Source organism: Microtus pennsylvanicus, chromosome 1, assembly GCF_037038515.1.
Source record: "Microtus pennsylvanicus isolate mMicPen1 chromosome 1, mMicPen1.hap1, whole genome shotgun sequence".
NCBI classification, from domain to species: Eukaryota; Metazoa; Chordata; class Mammalia; order Rodentia; family Cricetidae; genus Microtus; species Microtus pennsylvanicus.
Genome location: NC_134579.1, coordinates 17,236,143 through 17,261,546, shown reverse-complemented (window position 1 = coordinate 17,261,546; position 25,404 = coordinate 17,236,143). Strand labels below are relative to the sequence as shown.

General features: G+C 35.7%; 1 non-coding gene across 1 annotated transcript; it reads left to right on the top strand.

Annotated features, from left to right (window-relative positions):
- The first annotated feature begins 457 nt into the window (after positions 1–457).
- LOC142842862 (U1 spliceosomal RNA) lies at positions 458–617 on the top strand. Its single transcript, XR_012909517.1, has one exon. It is a non-coding gene; the product is annotated as a U1 spliceosomal RNA (small nuclear RNA).
- The last annotated feature ends 24,787 nt before the right edge of the window (positions 618–25,404 follow it).

The following is a 25,404-nucleotide window of genomic DNA, read 5'->3' as shown; positions in this document are numbered from 1 at the left end:
ACATTTTCTACTGATGGTTGAAATCCCTACTTTGTTAGAATGTTGTAGTATTTTCTAGTTACTTCTATCAACATTTAATTTGATAACTTTCTTTGTGGTATATCTTTTTCTACAAATTTTTTAAAGTAAACTTATGAATCATAATTTCATTGACTTCTAGGTGACTTCTACTTATTTTTTCATGCTGATTTGACTTTGAAAGACTGTTGGTACTTTAGAAATGCTGTTCAATGCAAAAAACAAAGGTATGTGTTAAAATTAAACAGTTTAGATGTGACTATAAAATTTATTGTCTTATTTGCTGATAGTAATCACCTATACTTTGATGATTCCAGAAAATGACTGAAAATATTCAGAAAAACATGTATAAAATCAAGAGAGGGTAATTAATAAACCACAGAGAAGCTAATTAAAACAGAAACAAATAAAAAAAGAAGCTTAAAATTTACATCTAAGGATGCTTACCTGGCAGGTGAGATACCATGATCATGAAGGTGGTTTTCCTAGGGCGAGGCTTATCCATTGCACTCTGGATGTGCTGAACCCTGTGATTTCCCCAAATGTAGAAAACTTGACTGCATAATTTGTGTTAGTGAGGGCCTGTATCCTCCCTCTCTCCTGAAAAGTATTTACATCTAAAGATGTTCGATAATCCTTAGAGAGGGACATTATACCTACTGTGTGCATTTAGAGGAAGCCTCAATATCATAGACCAGATTATGTTCTGAAATTAATCAATGAATTTAAAACAATTTCTATAAACTACTTGATACCAAAATTTTGATTTAAAAGCTTACATTGGAAAAATTAATGGAAATGGTGATTTAAAAATGAAAGATCGTTAATATATTTTTGCATACTTAGCCAGTCACAAAGCTGAGAAAACTAAAATCAGAGTAATATTACTGTCAAAATTTAAGAGTACAAATGGATAGAAATTTAAAATGTGAAATATAGAGTCACATATACTTTAAAATGTAATAAATGATAATTTCTAGTTAATGGAGAAGAGTTGGCCCACACCGCCAATGTACAATTTTTTTTCCACATCCTTGCCAACATTTGTTTGTTTTCTTGATGTTAGCTGTTCTGACTAGAACGATGTAGAATCTCTAATAGTCACATTTACATTTTTACCAAATAAACTGTGCAATCATGAAGTGATTAAATTTATGAAAATAAAATATAAAAGTTATTGAGGAAAATTCTCCTTAGAATTTCTTTAAAATGTTACAGTATAGAAGTAACAATTTTTAAGTTACAATAATATATTTCTTCTTCTATAGGAAGTATTGCTGAGTAACAATCACCCAAAAAGAAAGTGAAAATTCAGATTAAAAACTGGAAAAGAATGCTTTGAATTAATTGGTATATTATTAAGAATGAGGAAAAGTTCCAATATCTAGGTGTAAAACAAGTGATTAGAGATTAAGAGCAGAAAAGAAAATTCATGTGATTCTTAAATATGAATGCAACTCAGCAGTGCTTGCCACATGAGAGCTACAAAATCAATCTTGTTTGTTGTGTCATTTCACCTAGAAATTTGTCAATGGTCTGAGTCCTTATTATTTACTCTTCTGGCAGATTTTTTTAAAAAGTAGTTCACATATAAACCTGTATGTTTCACTGATTTCTTTCTCAGTCCATTTATCTGTAGTAATATGGGTGGCGGCGGGGCTGCGTCCCCAACACCCCAGCCGCCTGCTCGGCTAGCTTTTGCCCCGAAATAACAACACACAAACTGTATTCATTTAAACACTGCTTGGCCCTTTAGCTTTAGCTCTTACTGGCTAATTCTGATATACCGATCAACCCATATCTAATAATCTGTGAGCACCAGTCTTAGTGGGAAAGATTCAGCATGTCTAACCTGGCGGCTTGCTTCATTGAGTGCATCTTCCCGGGAGCTGGGAGCATGGTGTCTCTCTAAGGCGTCTGCTCCTGAGAGGAGAGCTGTCGAGTCTGACTTCACTTCCTCTTCCTCCCGGCATTCTGTTCTGTTTACTCCACCTACCTATCTTCTAACCAATGAGGACCAAGCAGTTTCTTTTTATTTAACCAATGACTTTCCTCCATCATTTATCATTTGTGTAAAGAAAGGCTGCAGATTTTTTTTTTTGAGTTAATCTTGTATCCTGCTACATTACTGAAAGTGTTTATGAGTTGCAAAAGTTTCTTAGTAGAATTTTTGGGTTGCTTATGTAAACCATCATATCATCAGCAAGCAGTGAGGGTTTTTGACTTCTTTTCTTATTTGTATCCCGTTGACTTCCTTTTGTTGTCTCTTATTGCTCCAGCTAGATTCTAAGTACTATACTGAATATATATGGAGAGAGTGGACAACCCTGTATTCTTCCTGATTTCAGAGGGATTGCTATAAGTTTCTCTGTCTTTTGAGTTTTAAAGCCTCTACCTGGGAATGTAAATAATGGCAGAGCACTTGTCTAATGCCCATAATCCCCAAGTTCAATCCCCAGCACTATTGAACAAACCCTCTAAAATATGTGAAGTTTATTAACTGTTTAGAAATAAGATTCTAAGAAAACTTGGATATTAGATAAGACTATTATTTAAGATATTCTAGTGCTTTTTCTGAGACCCTGCAATAGTTTTATTTCTGTTGCTCTGACAGAATAACAACTTAAGGGAGACAGGGTTTATTTCAGCTCACAGTTTCAGATAATAGTTCCTAACCCTGGGGAATTTAGGGCAGCAGTAATGGAAAACAGCCAGTCACATCACAGTCACAGTCAAGATTGGGGAGAGAGGAGTGCGTACGTGATCATTTGCCTGCTTGCGTATGGTCAAGTTGATTTCATTACTCTTCTATAGTTTTCTTAACTTGAGAATGATGCTACCCACAGTTGGCTAGGTATTCTTACATTCATTAACTTAAGACAATTCAGCCCAGACACATCCCAAGCACATATACTGTAGCAAATGCCACATTGAGACTCTCTTGGTGATTGCAGGTTGTGTCAAGCTGAGAATGAAAGCTAACCACCAGAGACCCCAGGACTCATAGCCTTCCCTTCTTCCAAAGTCAGACATTCTACCCACTGAGGGTTAGAGACATTAAGAGATGTTTTGCCAGTCAACATTTGTTTATGACATAGAATGACAGGGAATGCAGCTCTAAATTGACATTATTTAGGGATTTTCAACCAGCCATTCATTTCTTACTTAAAAATAAACATTTCTTCTTTTGCTCCTAGTAATTTTTCAAAATTTTTGTGTATGTGTGTAATGTGCATATATGTGTGCAAATGTGTGTGCAACAGAACGTGGTGTTAGACTCCCCTGGACCCAATAAAGGTGCTGGGAACTGGATTGGGATCTTCTGTAAAAACAGCAAATGCTCTTAATCACTGAACTACCTCTCTAACCCCCTTAGGGACATTTTCTAAAAGGAGCCTAAAACTGTATAGCTGTTCCTCATTAGGAAAAAATTGTTTAAGAATTTTCTATCCCAGTTAACAAAGTATCATTTGAAAATATAATTGTATTCCACTCCCTTTAGTTTTAGGTTCTGTAACATTTATTTGTTTCCTTGGAAGGTTATTAGTAATCATAGTAACAGTAGAATATCAATAATTAGTTATCTTCTAATTCCTCTAGGCTAAATTTTGGAAGCATTTCCCCCTTTAATCTGTCCATCATAAAATGTCAGTTTTTGCTGTCAGGTGTTCAGATAAACCAGTCCCATGGTTTGTTTGCTTTTTAGCATTTCCCAGTTAGCTTTCTTATTAGTCTGTAGCCTGTTAGGGAAAACAAAGAAAGGAGAATGAGACACTAGAAACCATGCCTTATTCAAACTTTTAATACTAAAATATTTGATGTTGTCAAGTAAGGATGGAAGAAAAGTCTGGCTTAAAATAGAAAGTTGAACGTAGGTAGATAGTCTGTACAGAACGCAAGCTAAGTAGAGAAGCATAATGTATTGAAGCCTTCCAAATGATATACTATTATTTGGAAATGTTATGAATTTCAAAGCTACTTCCATGAATAAATACAAAAGAAATCCACACACTTCAAAGCTAAATAAAAATCATTGCTATTATACACTTTAATTGTCAATAAACTGCAGTAAAGCATATATTATGGAATAATAGGTGTATGAACTGCTGTATCTGAAAGCTTTTATTAAGCCCTAATGTGATCTATAAGTGCTAATTATGTTTCTATAGTAATAATTAAAATTGTTGTTACCACAGTCTATGCTTCAGCATTTGTTGAGGGTTTTTTTTTTTTTTTTGTCATCAGAGTCCCTCCCCCCGCCTTGCAGGAGCTTTTCTGTTAGAGTAGAAACAGTCTTTCAGAAGTTGTCTTGGTAGCATTTATACAAAACATTGACACCCAATTCACATGTGCACACATGAGCATGTAAAGGCACACTTGAGGAAGCAAATTGGCAGATACACAATCAAAGGAGAATAAATTGTTGGAGATGTGCAAAGAAAGCAGAGAGATGTCCAAAAAGAGGGAAATTCATGTCTGAGGTAAAATTTGGAGCTAAGTTTTGAGAAAGTGATAATAGAAAACAGGTGAATAAAGTTGAATAGTCAGGGCAACAGGACACATGATAGTAAAACTAGGAATTTGAAGAACGTAAAAGGAATATGGCCAGGGCAGTGGTGGCGCATGCCTTTAATTCTAGCACATGGGAGGCAGAGGCAGGCGGATCTCTGTGAGTTCGAGGCCAGCCTGGTCTACAAGTGCTAGTTCCAGGACAGGCTCCAAAGCTACAGAGAAACCCTGTCTCACCCTCTCCTAAAAAAGGGGATATGGAATCTGAACCAACCTGAAAGTGAAATTTGTTCAATGTGACATCAGCTCAATCTGGTCAACAATAGCCTGACATGCCAGTGACTACTAAATTTATTCAAGGTTTTTTTGTAGCTTAGTTTCAACTGAATATTCAGTAAACCTTCATAAAATCTATTAATGTTTCCATTTTCTTTTTTGTACATTTATATACTTACCCTTTACTTAAATTGTATTTCCTTTGTGTTTTAATTACAAGTGAAACAATTGTTATACTGAGACCTCTTATTTGTTTCCCAGCTTCCCAGACTCCTGAAATAATCACACAGAAACTGTACTATTTAAATCACTGCTTGGCCCATTAGCTCTAGGTTCTTATTTGTTAACTCTTACATCTTAATTTAACCCATCTCCATTAATCTGTGCATCACCGTGAGGTCATGACCTACCAGCAAAATTTCAGAATGTCAGCAGCTCCATGATTTCTTCCTAACGCCTCCTTCATTCAGTTTAATTTTCCCTACCTACTTTTATTCCCTATGCAGGCCCAAGACAGTTTTCTTTATTTACCAATGGTATTCACAGTATACAGAGGGGAATACCACATCAAATAATAGTATGCACACTTCTTATTTGCTTTTTAAAATTGGAAAGCTCTTGTCAAACAGGTCTTTCATTTTTTTGGTTATTGTTACCCCAAGATATTTTATGCTATCTGTGGCTATTGTGAAGGGTGATCTTTCTCTAATTTCTTTCTCAGCCTTTTTATCATTTGTATATAGAATGGCTACTGATTTTTTTGAGTTGATCTTGTATCCTGCCACATAATATATTTTAGGTATTTATCAGCTGTAGAAGTTCCCTAGTAGAGTTTTGGGGTCACTTGTATATACTATACCATATGCAAATAGTGAAAGTTTGACTTCTTCCTTTCCAATTTGAATCCCCTTGATCTCCTATTGTTGTCTTATTGCTCTAATCAGAACTTCAAGAACTATGTTGAATAGATATGAAGAGAGTGGACAGCCTTGTCTTGTTCCTGATTTTAGTGGAATCACTCTGAGTTTCTTTCCATTTAATTTGATGTTTGCTGTGTTCTTGCTGTATATTGCTTTTATTATGTTTCGATATGTGCCTTATATCCTTGATCTCTCCAAGACCTTTATCATGAAGGGGTGTTGGATTTATTTGAATGCTTTTTCGGCTTCTAATGAGATGATCATATTTTTTTCTCCTTCAGTTTATTTATATGGTAGATTGACTTGATAGATTTTCATAAGTTGAACCATCCCTGATGTAGGAGCTTCTTCTGTCTATGTGTTTCTTTCATTTGTTGAATAAAGAAACTGCCTTGGCCTTTTAATAGGGCAGCACTTAGGTAGGCAGGGAGACAGAACTAAATTCTGGGAGGAAGAAAGAGAGTCAGAGAGAGAGAGAGAGAGAGAGAGAGAGAGAGAGAGAGAGAGAGAGCCACCATGAAGCTGCCAGGTTAGACATGCTGTATTTTTCCCAGTAAGCCACAACCTCGTGTTGACATACAGATTATTAGAAATGGGTTGATTCAAGATGGGAGAGTTAGCAAATAAGAGGCTAGAGCTAATGGGCCAGGCAGTCTTTAAATAAATACAGTTTCTGTGTGATTATTTTGGGTGTAAGCTAGCTGGGCAGCCGGGAAGAAAAGCAGGCCCTCTCTTCTTACACATCCCTGCATCTCTGGGATAAAGCTAACTTTATCATGGTGGATTATATTTTTTGAAGTGTTCTTGGATTTGGTTTGCCAATATTTTATTGAATATTTTTGCATCTATGTTCATGAGTGAGATTGGTCTGCACCTCAGAACCCAGCAATTAACTCTTGAGCATATACACAAAAGATGCTCAATTATATTACAAAGACATCTGTTCAACTATGTTTACAGTAGCATTATTTGCAATAGCTAGAACCTGGAAACCAAAGAATGGGTAAAGAAAATGTGGCACATTTACACATTAGAGTACTACTCTGTAGTTTAAAAAAATGGCATCTTGAAATTTGCATGCAAATGGATAATATGAGAAAAAAAACATCCTGAGTGAGACAACCCAGCCCCAGAAAGATGAACATGGTATGTATTCATTCACAAGTGGATACTAGCTTTAGAGCAAAGGATATTGAGCCTATAGTTCATGATCCTAGAGAAGCTAAGTAACACTTCTTATTTAAGAAAAACATAAATAGATCCTCCTGGACAAAGGAATTAGCCAAGATTGACTGACAAAATTGGAAGCATTGGGTGGAGGAAGTAGGGATGGTGGAAGGGGAAGATGAGGGGAGAAGGGGAGGAGGGAGGAGAATTTGAGGGAATGAGATAGTCAAGATGAAGGAAGGACAGAGATGAGAGCAAAGAAAAAGATATTTTGATTGAGGGAGCCATTATGGGGCTAGCAAGAAACTGGCACTAGAGAGTTTCCTGGGAATACACAAGGATGACCCCAGCTATAGCGGAGAGGGGGCCCAATCCTAACTTGCCCTCTAGTCAGACTGATAAATATCTTTAATATCACCATAGAACCTACATCCAGCAAGTGATGGAAACAGGCAGAAACTTTCATCGGAGCATTGGACTGAGCTCCCAAAGTTCAGTTGAAGAGTGGGAGGGCTGAGAATATAAACAAAGATGTCAAGACCATGATGGGTGTACCCATGGAAACAGTTTACCTGAGCTAATGGGAGCTTACCAACTCCAGCCAGACAGGGAAGGAAACATCATAGGTTGAAACTAGTCCCTCTGAATGTGGGTAACAATGGCATAGCTGGAGCCAGACTCCAGGGCCAATGGCAGTGGCACCAGGATTTATCCCTACTGCTTGTACTGGCTTTTTGGGATCCTATTCTCCTTGGATGGCTACCTTGCTCAGCCTAGATATAGTAGGGAGAGCCTTGGACCTTCCCCAAAGCAATGTGCCTTACCCATTCTGAAGAGTAGATGGGGGTGAGGTGGGTGGGTAAGTAGAGTTAATAGGAGTAGGAGAGGGAGTGGGAACTGGGATTGGTATGTAAAATAAAAAAATAGTTTGTTTTCTTTTTAAAAAAAGAAAAAAGAAGAAAAAATTGGAAAACAATAAGATCATGAAAATGCTTTACATTTTAAATGTTAACATTTATGCTATTTTAGTGCCACGAAAACTAGCAAGCCATTTTTACACAATTATGACAAAGTAAATAATATTTCATGTCCAAAGGTTTATTTTCAGAATAGTTATTAACCATGATATCTTATTCAAATTTTTTATGAATAATGTAAAGGACCAAGAAGTTAGGAAAGTCAAAGGAATTGAAATAAAATAGAACTATAGAGGATGGCCCAAATAAAAAAAATGCAGGGCTAAACCTGCCTCTATTCAAAATCTGTCTTTTTGAATGATGTGGGCATGTGTGTGTATGCATGTGAGATTCATAGCTATGAACCCTGACTCTCTAAGCATTCTGCCACTTACAGATTTCTCAGAATCACATGACTCAAATTAATAGAACAGATTTGATTGTTTTAAAAAATATTAAGACTATATAAATTGTGGGGTTCTTTTATTAATAGTACATTGTTCAGAAAGTATGATGAACTTGACAGTTTTGTATGTCTTAAAGATTACTGCCTCTGAATGATTGCTGTGTATCAAGTTTAGCCTGGCATATCTTCTGTCCCTAAGTAGTTCAGAGTTAGCTCTCTGATCCAGTATCAGTTTCAGCATCTGTGTCCTGTCACCATAAACTTAAATAATCCTTATTTAGCAGAATCTTTCCACACATATTTTTAATCCATCTTATTTAAACATGAATTAATTTCTCTTGAAATTCTGTCTGAAGCTATGTAGGAGCACTCTTTACAATTAATTTTCACTAGTCGCTGTTGTTAAGTCTCCTCTGTATGGCACGGGAGAAAGGAGAAAACCAGATGAGCATGAAATGGGAAACATACTCCTCAACTATTTTATCCAAAAGACAGAATTTACACATTATTACCTTGAGATATTTAAAGTAAACGAACAAGGAAGGGAGAGTTATTAAGTCCTTTGTGACAGTGGTCTTAGTATTATTTTTCTTTTGCAAAAGTCATTCCAGCCCCATTTGGACAGTGCACAGTTTGAGACCAATCTAGTGAAATGTTGAAGCTTTCCAGGAATATAAATTCAAGTTTTGTGTAAAACCCTGGGGTCTTCACAAACTTGGTATGATTCTTCAGTGCCAGATAAAACACTTTCCTTTGAAATGTCTTCCAAAAATAAGATTCCACAACATCCCAAAATAGTACTGCCAGCTAGGGGTCAGTTGTTCAAACACATGACCTTGTGGGATATATTTCCCATTCAGATCATTGTATTCCACCATTAGCCCTCAAAGGTTAATGACAATCTCACAATGTAAATACATTCAACCTAACCCTAAGAGTCCTTATAATATTAACACTCTCAACACCGTTTAAAAACATAAGTTTCAAGAACAAATGACATAGTGGAGACTCACAGGAAACAGGTAAGAGGAATGTTCCAGAGGCAGAAAACTAAAAATAGGAAGCCTCAGAGAGCAAGACTCCTGTAAAGAAGAGAATGAGTTTGGTTAGCATGGAGCATAAGGTAAGGGACTGAAGTGGTTAGTTTATCAATGGAGGCAGAAACCAGGACCTAAATAATCTATGAGCTTTGTATTTTTAATACAAAGATCCCAGATGCTGAACTGTAAAATATTTAATATTATTTTACCTTGATCTAATTCCACGCACACCTTTAAAAAAATTTAGTGCTTTGACAATGTCTTTATAACCATTTATTAAATATATTACCCAGATATGAAAAATAAAACAAAATGTTTCCTCTCTTCAAGCAATCTAGTAAATATGATTTTTTAAATTAATTTATTTATTTATTAAGGATTTCTGTCTCTTCCCCGCCACCGCCTCCCATTTCCCTCCCCCTCCCCCAATTAAGTCCTCCTCCCTTGTTAGCCCATAGAGCAATCAGGGTTCCCTGCCCTGTGGGAAGTCCAAGGACCACCCACCTCCATCCAGGTCTAGTAAGGTGAGCATCCAAACTGCCTAGGCTCCCACAAAGCCTACGTGCAGTAGGATCAAAAACCCATTGCCATTGTTCTTGACTTCTCAGCAGTCCTCATTGTCCGCTATGTTCAGCGAGTCCGGTTTTATCCCAGGCTTTTTCAGACCCAGGCCAGCTGGCCTTAATGAGTTCCCAATAGAACATCCCCATCGTCTCAGTGTGTGGGTGTACCCCTCGCGGTCCTGAGTTCCTGGCTCGTGCTCTCTCTCCTTCTGCTCCTGATTTGGACCTTGAGATATCTGTCCGGTGCTCCAATGTGGGTCTCTGTCTCTGTCTCCTTTCATCGCCTGATGAAGGTTAATATTCAGGAGGATGCCTATATGTTTTTCTTTGGGTTCTCCTTCTTATTTAGCTTCTCTAGGATCACTAATTATAGGCTCAATGTCCTTTGTTTATGGCTAGACACCAAATATGAGTGAGTACATCCCATGTTCCTCTTTTTGGGTCTGTCTTACCTCACTCAGGATAGTGTTTTCTATTTCCATTCATTTGCATGCAAAATTCAAGAAGTCCTTGCTTTTTACTGCTGAGTAATACTCTAATATGTATATATTCCATACTTTCTTCATCCATTCTTCTATTGAAGAAGCATCTGGGGCAGGAGGTCACTTGATGTGGTCTTGGGGGCGTGGCTATCCCTGCCTTGCTGTCTATGTTACATATTTTACTCTCTTGGGAGTTTGCCAGCCATTGTTTACATATTTCTTCATAAAATGTTCACTTTACTCTCATTTCTAATATTCTGACTTCTCCACTTCAACAAAATATTAGATTAGACAACAGAGATTTCTCAGCCAGCTCTGATTTTTTTTCCTGAAAGCTTGGTGTAAGCTTCCTTGACCCCATACTTCTTATATTTAGGATTCTAGAAAACCTAGTGTCAGGCACATTTTGCAACTTCTATCAGTATCTGCCAGTTGGACATGTATCTGGTTCTCTTTCAGTCATGGCTTCAGGTGATTGAATGTCAGTCTGGATAAACTAGGAAACTTATTTCTATAGAATTAAGTTTTAACCAGGCACCTCTTCCCTGCTGCTTCATGTTCTCAAAGTACTATCTTTTTAAAGAAAAGTCTTTTTGAAATCACTTTACATCTTTTTGTGTGCCTTGGAGCGTTTAATTGGTGGCATAATGCTCTTATCCTTTTATCTAAATTCTCACTATAAACAGAGCTAAACAAATACTTTAGCACACATACCACAACCAAAATGCTGTAATATCTTGATATTTTTTTCACCAAGGAAACTGACCATTTATTTTGAATTCAATCTCACCCAAATTTTAAAGACAGCTTGGGATAAGGCTCAGTGTTGAGGCACAGTATGCGTGAGAATCTGGGCTCAATCCATTGTGCTGCAATTAAATTGCAAAGACAGTATATATCATTGCTACATTCCTTTCTAGTATGTGTCATAAATGGCCATTAGTCCAGTTCCCAATGAAGCCCTTGTTTCCTTCTGACGCTTCATGGCTACAGTCTTTATTGTCCACTTTTATCTCATCATTTTAATCTTTTCAACTTTCAGCAGAAAGGTTTCCTGAACTCTGATTATTATGTTCTAGGGGTATATTATATCATAGCTCCATACTTTTCTACATTTTATGAAAACAAGTTTTGAAGGCCTGTGAGACATGTGGTCCAATGTAAACATGGCAAATGCCCTATTCCTCCTAATATCCTTACTAGTTTTCTCATTTCTGTGACCAAATTCCTGACATAAATAAATTAAAACAGGAAGGATTTTTTTTTTTTGGCTCATGGTTTCTTAGTGATTTATCCCATCATTGGTAAAGAAGGCATGATGATTAGGAGTACCATAGTAATGTGAGCAACTGGTCACATTATGAATATAGACAAATGAATAGATAGTTCAGTGTAAAACCAGCAAAATGTCTAAGACCAGCTTTTACCAGTAGAAAAGCATGGCTCAAAACTGTGTTGCCACTAAAGATTCGTTCTTTAGATACATGAGTCTGCGTGGCATGTTTAACACTCAATTTATAACTAATTTTCTCTAAATTGGCAATTAGTTTTTGGAAAAATCCAATTTGGAAATTTCAGTTACATAAATAAATGGAAAGTTTATTAGCATTTTAATAGCAAGTTATCAAACTGATAAAAGAGAATAATGACTCTAAAGATAGGTTATTGAAATCATAGAGTCGGTACTAAATAAGACAGTGTAAAGTAAGAGAACTGAAGGGGATACGTGCTATGGATACTGTTGATGAGATTAATGTATGGAAATTCTAGAAAGGAAAGAGAAAGAAAATGAGGTAAAAACTCACTTGAAGAAAGAATGTGGAATTCCATCTAAATATAAGAAAAGAAATATACAGGTTTCAAGTTTTGCTGCATAACTCTCTTATTGTTAGAGTATGTCCAATGGCACTAAATTCAATGTGAACCAAACTGCCTAAGGTTGGGGACAATGAAACTCCTCTTGCAGCAAGAGGAAGTGATTGTTCATGTACAAGGGCAGCAGAATTTTCAATAGATAAGAATGAGGAGCAAACCAAGTAATCAAGTAGATAGGCCAGGTTGGCCTTTATTTCTCACTTATTTCCCCTTTATCTGTTGAATCCAAAGGTCACAGTTATATACCATGACATACAGCTTTGGTCTTAGCATTACTGCTTATTATTCAATACTATACTGTTTATGTGTTGATTTGGCTATCATATGTCCCATAATGGATAAGTATCCAAGAACTTTAGATATTCTAAAGTTCTTAAAGAAGATCACAGAAATCTTATTCGTTGCTTAACTCTAGGGAAATTCACAAATGCAACTTTAGTTTGGTAGCTATTTTAGGCATTAGCTGTTAGGGTAATTTGACCTCATTTGCCTTGGTGCTATGACTCAGATTCATAGTTTGAGGTTCACTTTTCATATACTCCAGGGTATATGGGTCTCAAAGTAGTTTCGTCTCTCTTGCCATTTATTTTATGCTATACTGTATTCTATAAATCTTGTAATATTAAACCTCATCTCTATAAATGTCCAGAAGAAAAAATGAAATTGAATTGTTCCCTGAGCCATTGTAACATAACCAGAGTGTTCTATGTAATTCTACGTACTTCTCCTCTGAGGCTACAGGGTTCACCTACAATCTTTTGAAATGGTTTCCAGATTCTCAAGTTTTAAGATAATATCCTTTGGGAAGATTGAGTCTCCATTTCACATCTGCTCCTCTCATTTTCCAGTCATTTGTAGGTTAGACATGTCTTATATCTCCTAAGAAAACCAACAGGCCTATGAAATAGAATCCCCCTCAAGACATAGTTTCTCTGTTTATAGCACAATTCCAAACTCCAATTGTATAACCCTTTGCAATAGATCACCTTCTCAAGATCAGGCTGTGTTGGAAAGAACAGTACACAATGGCCTCAATTCTTCTTTCATACCATGGTGGAGCTTGTTGAAAAAAAAGAAAGAGAAATGAAAAACGAACCTGCGGTTTGTATACTAGTTCTCTTTTGGGGTTACTGTTCCACTACTCTTCCATGAGTCAGCACATTGAAATGGAAAAATAGCATCAACCTTGATTTAATGAAAAAAGTAGGGCCATTTCAGACATCGTTATTTTATAAATATTTCAATATGTGCTTATAATTATAACAGTTATAGTATGAGAATATATCATATATTTCGTAATCTTTCATGTATGTTTACAAATAATTTGTCAGACTCCATTGATAATAGACATAAAACATAAGAAATGATCCAAGTACTAAACTTTATGGCCTTAAACTCTCCCACTTCTATTCTTTTACCAGGTCTGATACAGTGTAACACTGTATCAGGAAGAACAAAATTATGTTTGTAACTTATTCTTACTTTAACCAAAAAAAAAAATAAAAGTTGACTAAATTAGATTAAGGTGTCATTACTAATTGCAAGGGAACTTATCATACTAATAGTTGTAATGAAAACTTGTCCTTAGGGTCTATATGCCCTGTATGTCTGATGTCTGTTCATCTGTCTATCAATCCATGTATTATGTGTGTATGTATATCTCTATACATCTAGAAAACCTAACATGGCTACAAGCTTGATTTTTATAGATGAGTATCTGTTAACTTATATTTCATAATTATACCTTACATTTTTAAATGAGCTGCACAAACACAATACCTTAGTCAAGAGTAGAAATATACATATAACAAAATTGACCTTAAATTTGCATCAATAAACTAAAATCCATACCAATGCAAATCTTCATAGCATATTCCCCTTTAAATGTAAACAAAAATTTATAAACAATCATTTAGGAATTTGGGTGTTGTTCTTTCCAAACTGCTTCCTGCTTTTTGTTGGGTAAAGTAATTTACTGGAGCTGTTCACAGCAACCTTTCAGGGAGTCTTGGTCCATCAAAGCACATTAGTCTGGAAATAATTATCAGGTTCTCATCTTCTGTGGACACAAAAGCAAAACCTCATTTCCAAAGCAACAAATCCTTATACCCAATTTTGGGAATCAAGATACCTTTAAAATATATATGTTGATTTAGCTTAACAGCCTATACAATAAAATGTCTCTCTGAACTTAGCTCCTTCACCGTCTAAAAATTCAAAAACACAATAATATACATAATCTAGACTATCTGTGTATATTTCATCTTATGCGACTTATTTTTCTTTATTCCTATTACTTTTTCTACAAGTTTACTGTGTCTCTTTAAAGACTTTGCTTTATTTTTAAAAACCACTTACTTTTTTATAACTCTCTATACTCTTTTTCTTTTCTCTCCCAAACCTACGTCCATTTTTTAAACACAGTGTGTCTCGTTGAGAGTTCTTTTATGTCTGAATCTGTCTTATTATGTATCTCTAATCCTTTTCTGTCCAGGAGCATCGGCCTTACTAGGACTAAGGCTGCTTTGCCTTTTGGCTTTGCCCAATCCAACATGGCAGAGGTATATTCACCACCTCTACAAGTCATGCACACTGCCCCAGTTCCAGGTATGCAGCAGGTCTATGTCATGCCATTAAGAAGATTGGGCTCAGCCTCCTGAAAGAGCCAGAATCTATGCTGGGAGCACAGCCCAGGAAGCTGCCATGGGCACCAATCTGTTGGTGGAGTTCTAGTGCACCTCTCTCTGGCAGGGCTACATGGCTTTCCCTGACTCTGCCTACTCTCTCTCTCTCTCTCTATATATATATCTATATCTATATCTATATCTATATCTATATCTATCTATCTATCTATCTATCTATATATATATATATATATATATATCTTCCAGCCTGGCTATATTCTGTTAAGCCATTGGCCAAAAGCATCTTCTTTACTCACTAACTAATAAAAACAACACATATACAGAAGTATTTCCCATACCAGCAGAGGGATCAAACTGGGATGATGATATCTATGAGGCCAGTTTTTAGATAGGATATCACATTTTAGGAAAATGATTTTCAGGAGGCCACCTAAAATATATGGAATGAAATGGAAGCTAGAAAACAAAGGGCTTCAGTGATATTTTGGATAACTTCTGTTAGAGTTAAAGTTTCTAAATGAAGGATCTATCTAAAAGTAGAGTTTACTTGATATAGATATGAATAATTTGCATTGGTATGAATCTTGGTTTATTGATATAAATTTAAGGTTAATTTTGTTATATGTATATGTATTTCTGATCTTGATTAAGGTATTGTGATTGTGTAGTTCATTTAAAAATGTAATGTATAATTAAGAAATATTGGATAGTCATCTATAATAGTCAAGATTATAGTCATGTCAGTTAAATTTTATAGATGTACAGAGATATATTTCAGTTAGTTAGATATTCTTCAAATCTTTCAGAGACCTTCAGAATATGGCATTTTAATGTTTTAAAAGCTTATTACTTTTCATGACAATGAGACATATCTGCTCCTGGCAGCACCAATCTACTTCAAGAAAAAGATGGGCGTTGAAGAGGCTTCTTATGGAGTTGGTTATCCATTTGGGTAAGAAACTGCTCTTGCCTGGACTGCTAAACTAGACATACAGGACCCACAGAGAAATGACTGCTGAACTTGCCTAAAGGTGAGATGATCCTTTGGTTCCTGTTTCATGAAAAAGTCTGAGAGACATTCTGCAGGATACAGAAGAAAGTGACTGAATAGTCTTTGAAATTTCTTCATGGAAAAGTCTGATGGATACTACGGGCCTATAAGCTGAAGATGGACGCATCAACAGTACAGAAGACCTTTGGTCTAGGAAGTGAGATGTCTCTGTCAATTCTAGAGTTTTTGATGTTGCTTACAATGCACCTCCTGTGTACTTAGGTAATAGTTAAAATCTTCCTTTATATTTAAACAGAAAAGGGGAGGTGATGTGGGAGTCTTCTCTATGTGTTGCTTGTATTGGTTACTGAATAAACAAACTGCCTTGGCCTGATAGGGCAAAACTTAGGTAGATGGAGAAGACTGAACTAAATTCTTGGAGGAAGAAAGCAGAGTCAGAGAGACACCATGGATCCGCCAGAGACAGAAGCTGTTTAATTGGGGTTTGTTTACAGTTTCAGAGGTTTAGTCCATTATCATTTTGGCAGGGATCACAGTGGCAGACAGGCAGGCATGGTGCTAGAAAATATATGAGGGTTCTATATTTGGATCCACAGGAAGTATAAGAGGAGACAGCCACCGGGCTTAGCTTGGGCTTTTGCAACCCCAAAGCCCATCCCCAGTGACATACTTCCCCTAACAAGGCCTCACCTCCTAATCCTCTCAAATAGTGCCAGTCCCTAATGACTAAGTATTCAAATATATGAGTCTATGGGGGCATTCTTTTTTTCAAACCACCAAATACACTTTTCCTTGAATTCAGACTTACTCTGAATTCAAGATTATTGCCTTGTATGTGTGACAAAGAGGTCTGCTCCAGGACATTCTTGAGAGGAGTTAATGAGAAATTGACTTGGCTATCTAGGTAGACACTTAATCATCCAAAGAGAGTCATGAGACCATTCTACTGGTGATAGTCTTACTTCCTTCTTTATCTTATAGGAAATTTCTATGGAAGACTTCAAATGCTGAGAAATGAAATTTTACCTAGCATTTGATACATCAAGTTCACAGTCCAGTTTCTTTGACCTTTGACCTAATGTCAGTGACAAGTAGCAGTTTGACTTGGATGTAAACTCATGAGAATGCCCAATGATTGCTTTATCTCAATGACTGCTATTCTGGCTAGGACTAAGAAAGAAAGCAACATAGTAGCATAGGTAACAGAGCATGTGAATTTACCGATATAATGAGTATACAGGATGGGAGGAGATGCTAATGCAAAAATCTGTTTTCTGGATAGCTATCAAGAAATGGAATGATTTCCCTGGGTATTTGTCTTCTGTTCCCATTTCTAAGGAATTCCATTTTATAAGCACAACATAGGCTCTTGAGGATTGTTAAGCTTTCAAGTCTAGTGATTACTAGTAAGTTCTGTCAAATTGTCAATGCTTGCCCTCCTTTTGTAGCCTTCAAACATTTTATTTCCATCTCCTATTTTATTTTTTTCGTCTATATCTGTTGTAACCAATGACTAAAGTTCAAGATTTTTGCTTGAAAATCATCCCATCTGATGAATTCTATGCTTACCTGCTTTTCTCCTCTTAACTTTCAATGGCTGTTCTCTCTCTCTCTCTCTCTCTCTCTCTCTCTCTCTCTCTCTCTCTCTCTCTCTCTTTCTCTCTCGTCTTTGTGAAAGAGTCTTTGCCAACTCTTCAATGTACCTGTGTACAATTGGCCACCAGTTCACCTTAAACAGCTCTAAGAAATGTAAATTAACTACCTCTTTTCCCCCTTCCAATAGCTTTTCTGATCTTAGCATTTTTAAAAACATTTTACTCCATTTACTAGGTCTATTCTGAACAATGTTTTCAAGATATGCATGGTATATGATTGTTTTTGTTTAGCTTTCATGAATAATTTCACTGTTGGTTTCTTAGAAAAAATGTGCTTGGCTGTTATTTTTGATCTCCATATGTGTTGTTGCACTTTAATAATAAAATGTGAGGTAAAGATGTCTTCTCTTAGAGGAAGTTATGAATTCTAGGTAGACCAATGCAGATTCTTATTCTGGGTCAACAGTTATTTTCCTTTAACTTAACATATATTCATCTCTATAAAATGAGTATGGTATGGCTGCTTTTATGCATTGTAACTTTTAATTACTATGTGGTTTTGAGTAATGTGCATTTATAAATAAAAAGGTTAATTTTACATGTTATCAGTAAACTTTGAAGTATACTAGATCTCACTGAAAAGAATGGAATGTGTGTTTTGAGAGAAGTGTTATCTCAGGATAAATTAAAGGGAACTCATAGCACAACATATTTATTACCCTACATTGCAGAACATATCGGTTACCCTACATTTTAGCTGAAACTCTAATAGCAGATTGAAATGTGAGAACAGAGTATCTGGAAGACTTGTACTCATTATAGACGGACCACTGAAAGAAGGCTATCTATTTAAAATATAAAAGTATTAATATGCCGTGTTCTGCTTGGAACAAAAAAAGTGTTAGAGGGAAATGACCTCTGAAAGAGTTATCATTTCCCCAGTATTCATGGCTACATATAAGGCAATATCTGCCCCCCAAAAAACTCATGAAAAAACGGAGATTATGTTTAGTTCTTTTGACAGAAGAAAGACTTTTTTGACGTGTATTTGTGTGTGTGTGTGTGTGTGTGTGTAGATTGATAACTCCATCCAGAAAGGGCAATTGCACCTGATGGAAAAGAACAATTCTGTAGCCAGTTTTGTGGCTGTCTTCAGAACCTTTCACCATCTGAATAACCCCTGAGGTTAAATAGCTGGTAGACATCTGTAGGGAGAAGTAAGAGAAATGAGATCATCAAGGAACGATATTGTGCTTACAACATGTGGCGAAATGAGTGTCTCTTCACCATCTGTTATTTGTGTGTGTATTTTATTATGTAAATGTTCGTACACACTGCATTCTAAACAAAGGAACATTACTTCCACTGTGTTGGTGCTGCCAAGCTTGCGTATGTGTCCTGGAGAAAGAAAGTGGCAGACAGAAAATTCAGGGTTCATCTGGCCACTTGTGTCCCTTTTCTTTCACCATGAGGGTGAGAGACTCCGAGTAGGTTTGATTCCTTTTCTACATCCTGTTAACAAATACAAAGCTTGGCTATGAATGAAAAACAGTGTCTTAAATACTACAGTTGTGGTCTAAAACTTCATTTTCTGGCATCTGCAGAAAGAAAGATACTAGAAGCTAGGATGCCCTGGGATGGTTCCAATGTACCTTAGTGATAAATCTAGGCTAGAAGATGAATTTGGATGAAGAAAACAGTCTCTGTTCAATTTTTTGCTCATCTGTTTAATTCCTGGCACATAGCTCTGGGTCATGGGAAGGTTCTGGTGGACTGCTGTCATTGTCTCCCCCCAAACAAGAGGGGTGTGTGTGTGTGTGTGTGTGTGCATGTTTGGGAGGAATAAAAGTAAGGAGATTTGGGTGAGACATATTCTGGTTTAAATTTTCATAAAATTACCAATTTAAATTGAAATGTAATTATCCTAACTGGCATCTTTTTGGCAGCAACATAAAAAAAAAAAATCCCTCGGCTTTACTGTACCAAGCAAAAGCCCCGAGGAGTCCTGACACTGGCCTTTAATCAAAAGCTGAAAAGACACAAAAGCTTTCAGATAATCTATGCCAAGCTATCTTGGACAGCATGGAATCGCCTGGAGCACCCTTCTGGTGGCATTTAAAACACCTGGTGCCCTCAGAAAAAAAAAAGTACATCTGTGTCTGAGATTTCTCCTTCTGTAATTCCCTTAAACCCTCCTATCAGAGCCCATTCTCCTATCTTTTAAAAGTAGGGATGCTTCAATGACGGTAAAATAAAGCGATTTTATTCACCAAGAGAATGGTACTTGTCATTGGCGATGCCTGGAGGTGTCAGACGCGGGTGGCCATCTGCACAAACACTCCCTCACTGTTTATTCCATGTGGTTTAATATAATTAAACCATCATTGTGCTCATTGATTCAGCTCAAATTTTAATTTGATAATTGGGGAAAAGGTGTGCATTTGAAATGGAGGCAATTAATTGACACTTTAAATGCACTTGAACAGAAATAATTTAAGTTACACTGTACTTAGTGGTGACTTACACTGCCTTGTTTACTCGGATTCTTCCATTTAGCTTGTATCATTACTAGGTAGAGGTAAATAATGTTTCTCACTTTAAATCCCATTGATACTGGCAGTCTAATTCTGAAATTGTTTTTTTTTCCTGCCTACAACAATCCCATTCATTTCACAGTGATTGGCTTTTCTAAAATACAGACGTTCTAATTCTGAACTACAATCTAATCATTCATAACTAACCTAACACATATGCTACAGAATTGTGTAGACTGTCATATAATTATGTAAACAGATAGCTTGATTCTCCTTCTAGCAAACACCTTGCAGAAAGAAATAACGAGAATAACAAAAACACAGATTTCCAATTTACAGTAGCAGCTCTACTTGATTTGAATTAAAAGAAAGAAAACAACTGGTTAAGCCTTATTTACCCCCCCCCCCAACCCCGGTACCAGGTTTGCTGCAATTTGTTCCAAGGAGATGCATGTATATATTTTGGTGAACTTACTAAAATCTCGAAAAGAACTATATTTATGGATAAAGCAGTTTTTGTGTGTTAATTAATCTTCCATCTGGAAACAAATATGCTCTCTTATTATTAGGCACCAAAAAGCTAGTATGTCTTAGAGCCTTAAAAGATCGTTATCATTTTCCACTAGAGTTGTTGGATTCACAGAGCCTGAAACACGTTTCATCAAAATGCAAAGAAAGGCTCAATTTTATAAAACATTAACTACCTCAAATTATACCTATAGTAAATGCTACTTAATAAGAAATGGTTGCTTTTTCTACACATACCCTGAGAGATTCTGTTCCTAAAGTATTGGTTAGACCTATTGTTCTGTTTCATGTATGAAACTTTGTATTCTTGTTTCAGTGTATTAACTGACTCTTTTAATATTCAGTCTCACCATGGACAAACATTGGAAAGTTTTGGCAGGTAATTTTAGCACAGTAACCAAACTTTTTTTTTAAAATTACAGTGGGAAAACTTATTAAAATAGGCCATGTGAAAATTTTATAAACTCCAGCTTCAAATCAAGGTTGGCAACAATGTTCCTAAAATATTTTCATATAAATGTGGTTCTTAGTAGTTGGAAGTTCATGACAAGAAAAATTCCAAACCACATTATAGGACAAAATATTAAAAAAACACAGAAACAAAAACAAATAAAGGAACACACAAATGACACATGAAACATAATACAGTCTTAGTCAAAAATAGTTCACCCCTCAAATGAATATATTTTATATCTACTCTTTCTACTGTTTACATGCAGACAAAATTCTGTAAAACTCTTTTGATAAGTTAAATAATAAAATTGTTTTCTCAAAGAAAATTTTAATGCAAACGTGACTGTTATCATTCTCAAGCATCAGAGGATCATGTAGCAACTCCAAAAACGTGCATGATTAAAATAATAATAATCATACGTGAGCCTTCATCCCTGAGTGGAATTGTGGTGTGTAAAAGCATTAGAGAGTTTTCAGTATGGATGGAAATTGACAAATCAGATGGCTTAAAAGCTCCGAAACATCAATAGACAATGGTCTGGTACTTAAAAATTGGCAAATTCAACAACCAGATAGTGACAGGACCAGGATTAGAAAAATACTCAGATGTTTGAATTGACACATAATCTTTTATTTTTTGTCTAGCTGCTTGTAATTTCAATAATGTTGATTGAAATGGTAACAGCTTTTGTACAATATGATATCCAATTTAATAAATACTTCCTTGATGCAATTTTAATTGTTTTGTGTTTGTGTTTTGTAGCAAAGCCAATTTCATGAATCTAGGAACAAATGGCTACTTTCACTGTTTCTTTATTTTACACTTAGAAGATCACAGCCATTGCTCATGGCGTTTTCTTTTGAGGAAACCAATGATCCTGTTCTTTGTGTAAGTTGCTTGGTAATCAATTTTCAGAGAGTCTTTCCTCCTTTCTCCAGTCTTAAGAACATTTAAAATAGATTACTTATTAATCATGTCGAAGTTCTTAGTTAGGTGAAGATAAAACCCTTAACTCCTGATTTGCTAATAGGCAATTTAAAAAATTCAGTTCTATATCTTGTTAAAACAATTTCTAAATGGAAGATTAACATATTTTCTGTTGATGTTAAGTTATGTACCACAGACTTTATTCTCCTAAAGGAGACTCTAAGATGCTCAACTTGATTTCAATTTAATTAAACAGAACTAATATCTAGCCTCAGTCTATGATTTTTAGGTAATAAAAACATTTGATAGAATTACCCATTAAAGACTAATTGGGAAATTTATATACACATTAATGCATTCAAGCTACAACATTCAAGAAAATCACAAGAAACATGGTTTAATATGAGTGTTAATAACAAGAGTAACAACTTCTTTATCTATAGATAAATATGATTTGCATTGTATTTTTAGATATAGGTATAAAATTAAATTGTGTGCAATATAGTTTCTGGTTTTATTAATTTTTTCTGTGACAATTATTTTGGTCAAAATAATATCAGACACAAGGAAATTGCGGTAAATTAAACAGCAATTTTATTTGAGGAGCCTATAGCTTTACCCCACTGGGCATAAAAGGAGATGGAAAACTTTTCTCATAAGGGAAAGAGTGAGCTGGATAATTTTTAGCTGTAAAGATGATTAGAAGCTGGGCAATGGGGTGATCAAAGTTATTTAATATGACTCAAAACCTAGAACAACTCTAGAAGACAATGACCTGTCTAGAATTTGCTTGTTGATATTAGCAACAGAAGTGAGAGTCATGCTATTTCTTTATGTACCCATGCAATGCTTTCAATTTAAGGTGAGTATTTGATTGAAAATTTTCTGAATCATAATATTTCCTCAGATATACAAACTTTATTATTTTATTTTTTAAGAGATAGATATTTATTTAGGGGGAAAACTTAGAAATCAGGATTCTCTGCTTGAATCGTGGAGAGTGATGGGATCCAAACAATATGAATGAGCAAATGAGCAAATGGAAACCAGGGGGAAGGAGAGAAGGGCCAGACTCCACAGTGGCATCTGGGTATATAGGATACACAAACTTTATTAAAAGTACTTTTTCACTTAAAAACAAAATACTCAGTGAATTGTGTTCTGCATTTTTGATTTAGAAATGACCTGAAGGTAAACAGCCAATAAATGACCACTAGAAGATAATGGCACTCATATAAACATTCCTCTAGCCTTCAAAACTTTGACATTTGAACCCCAGTGTCTACTCATATTATAGTCTTTCCTCTCTGTACATAACATTGGCCTGCCATTTTACAGGCATTCTAAGTGTGTTAAAAATTTGGCTGTGTTAGCAGTTTTTGTTTTAATGCATTCTAGCAATTATTATCTGGAGCATTATGTGTGCTTTACAGCAAGGGGCAGAAGTGGAGGCAGGGTTTCCAATTGTGATGATGTTGCTTCTAGTACTACCATCATTCATGCAGCATTTCAAAGGAAATGTGACATGTGGCTTGTCACCTATCTCTCATTTCTCCAAATCCTAGTTTCAACATGCAAAGTCAGGGAGCTCTTGTGTAATGAACCTACTCATTCCTCTTTTAAAAGGCCTGATAATACCAATAGCTAATTAAACCAAGAGATAAAATACGTATATAATTCTTTTTTGAAAGGAGTTACAAAGACAGGAGGAGTCTTGAAACTCCTCTAATCCCAAGCATGTTTTTTAACTAGCATGTCTTGGGTGTTGCAGGAGGAGGACCAGGGGCCACTTGTTTGTCCAATCTCACAGAACAGAAATAACCACAGAGAAACTATACTAATTAAAACAGTTCTAGACCCATTAGCTCTAGCTTCTCATTGGCTAACTCTTATATTAATTTAACCCATTTATATTAATTTGCATATCACCACATGACAGTGACTTACTGGGAAACATTCTATATCTATATTCTATATCTATATCATATGCCCCTTTAAATGTAAACAATTATAAACAGTATTTGGGAATATTGGCATAGTTATTTCTTTTCAAACTTCTTTTGCTATTTGCTGGTGGCTTGCTGCAGAGAGATTTTCCTGATTCAGCCTTAGCAGGAAAACAGCCACGGCCATTTTAAAATGCTGGCTTTCTCGGCTATGCTGCCAGTGTGACCGCTGGCTCTTTCAGGAGACTAAGTATTTGGATGTGATTTGTGAGCAGAGTGATGTGGCTTGCTTGATGGCAACTTGGACCTGCTGTGTGCCTGAAACTGGGGTGCTGTGCACAGCTCAGAGGCGCAAGTGGCTCCACCTTGCTGGACTGGACTGGGCAAGCAGGAAGTACAAGTACCATATTTGACCTACAAATGTCACAACTTAGATTCTTAAACAGCATTTTAAGAAATGCTTTTGGTCATAAAATAATTACAAACATGTAATAAAGAAAATCCAGATGAGTCATAGTATTGGATAAATATACTTAGGCTTAGAAGAGAAAAGAAAAAGAGTATAGAGAGTCATAAAATAAATTTAATGCTTTAAAAAAATAAAGAATAAAAATCTTTAAAGAGATGGAGTACATACAGATAGTCATAGATTGAAAGGAGTAAACAAAAACAAGCCATGTAAATATGTAAAATTCACAGAGAGTCTATATGTATATTATTGTGTTTTCTTTGAATTTTTCGACTGTGAATAAACTAAGTACAGAGAGACATTTTATTGTATGAACTGCTAAGCTAAACCAGCATATATATTATAAAGATATCTTGACTTCAAAATATGGGTCTAAGGATAAGTTGCTTTGGAAAAGAGGTTTCCTGTTTGTTTCTACAGAGGATGAGAACCTGGGGATTGCTTCTAGACTGATGTGGTATGATGAAACAAGACCCCCTGAAAGGTCATTGTAAACACCCTCAAAAATTACTTCAAGCAACTGGTGACTGAGATAAACCTAGCACACAGGATACATCATGAAAGACCTGATTAGCAGTGCCCCCAAAGAGCAGAAGGAAATTTGGAGAGAAATAACTAATCCCATATCCCCAAATATTGTTTAAAATTGTTTGTTTACATTTAAAGGGGAATATGATATAAATATGAATAAGTTGCATTGGTATGGATCTTGGTTTATTGATAGAAATTTAAGGTCAATTTTGTTTTATGTATATGTATTTCTGATCTTAATTAATGTATTGTGCTTTTGTATCTATAATAGTCAAACTTGTAGTCATGCTAATTAGATTTTCTAGATATATAGAGATATATTTCAGTTAGTTAGGTATTCTTCAAATCTTTCAGAGACCTTCAGAATATGGCATTTAAAATGTTTTAATAACTTAGGACTTTTCATGACAATGAGACACATCTGCTCTTGGCAGCACCAATTACTTCAAGAGGAAGATGGGCAATGAAGAGGTCTTTAGCCATTTGGGCAAGAAACTGCTCTTGCCTGGATATGCAGGATCTGCAGAGAAATGATTGCTGATCTTGCCTAA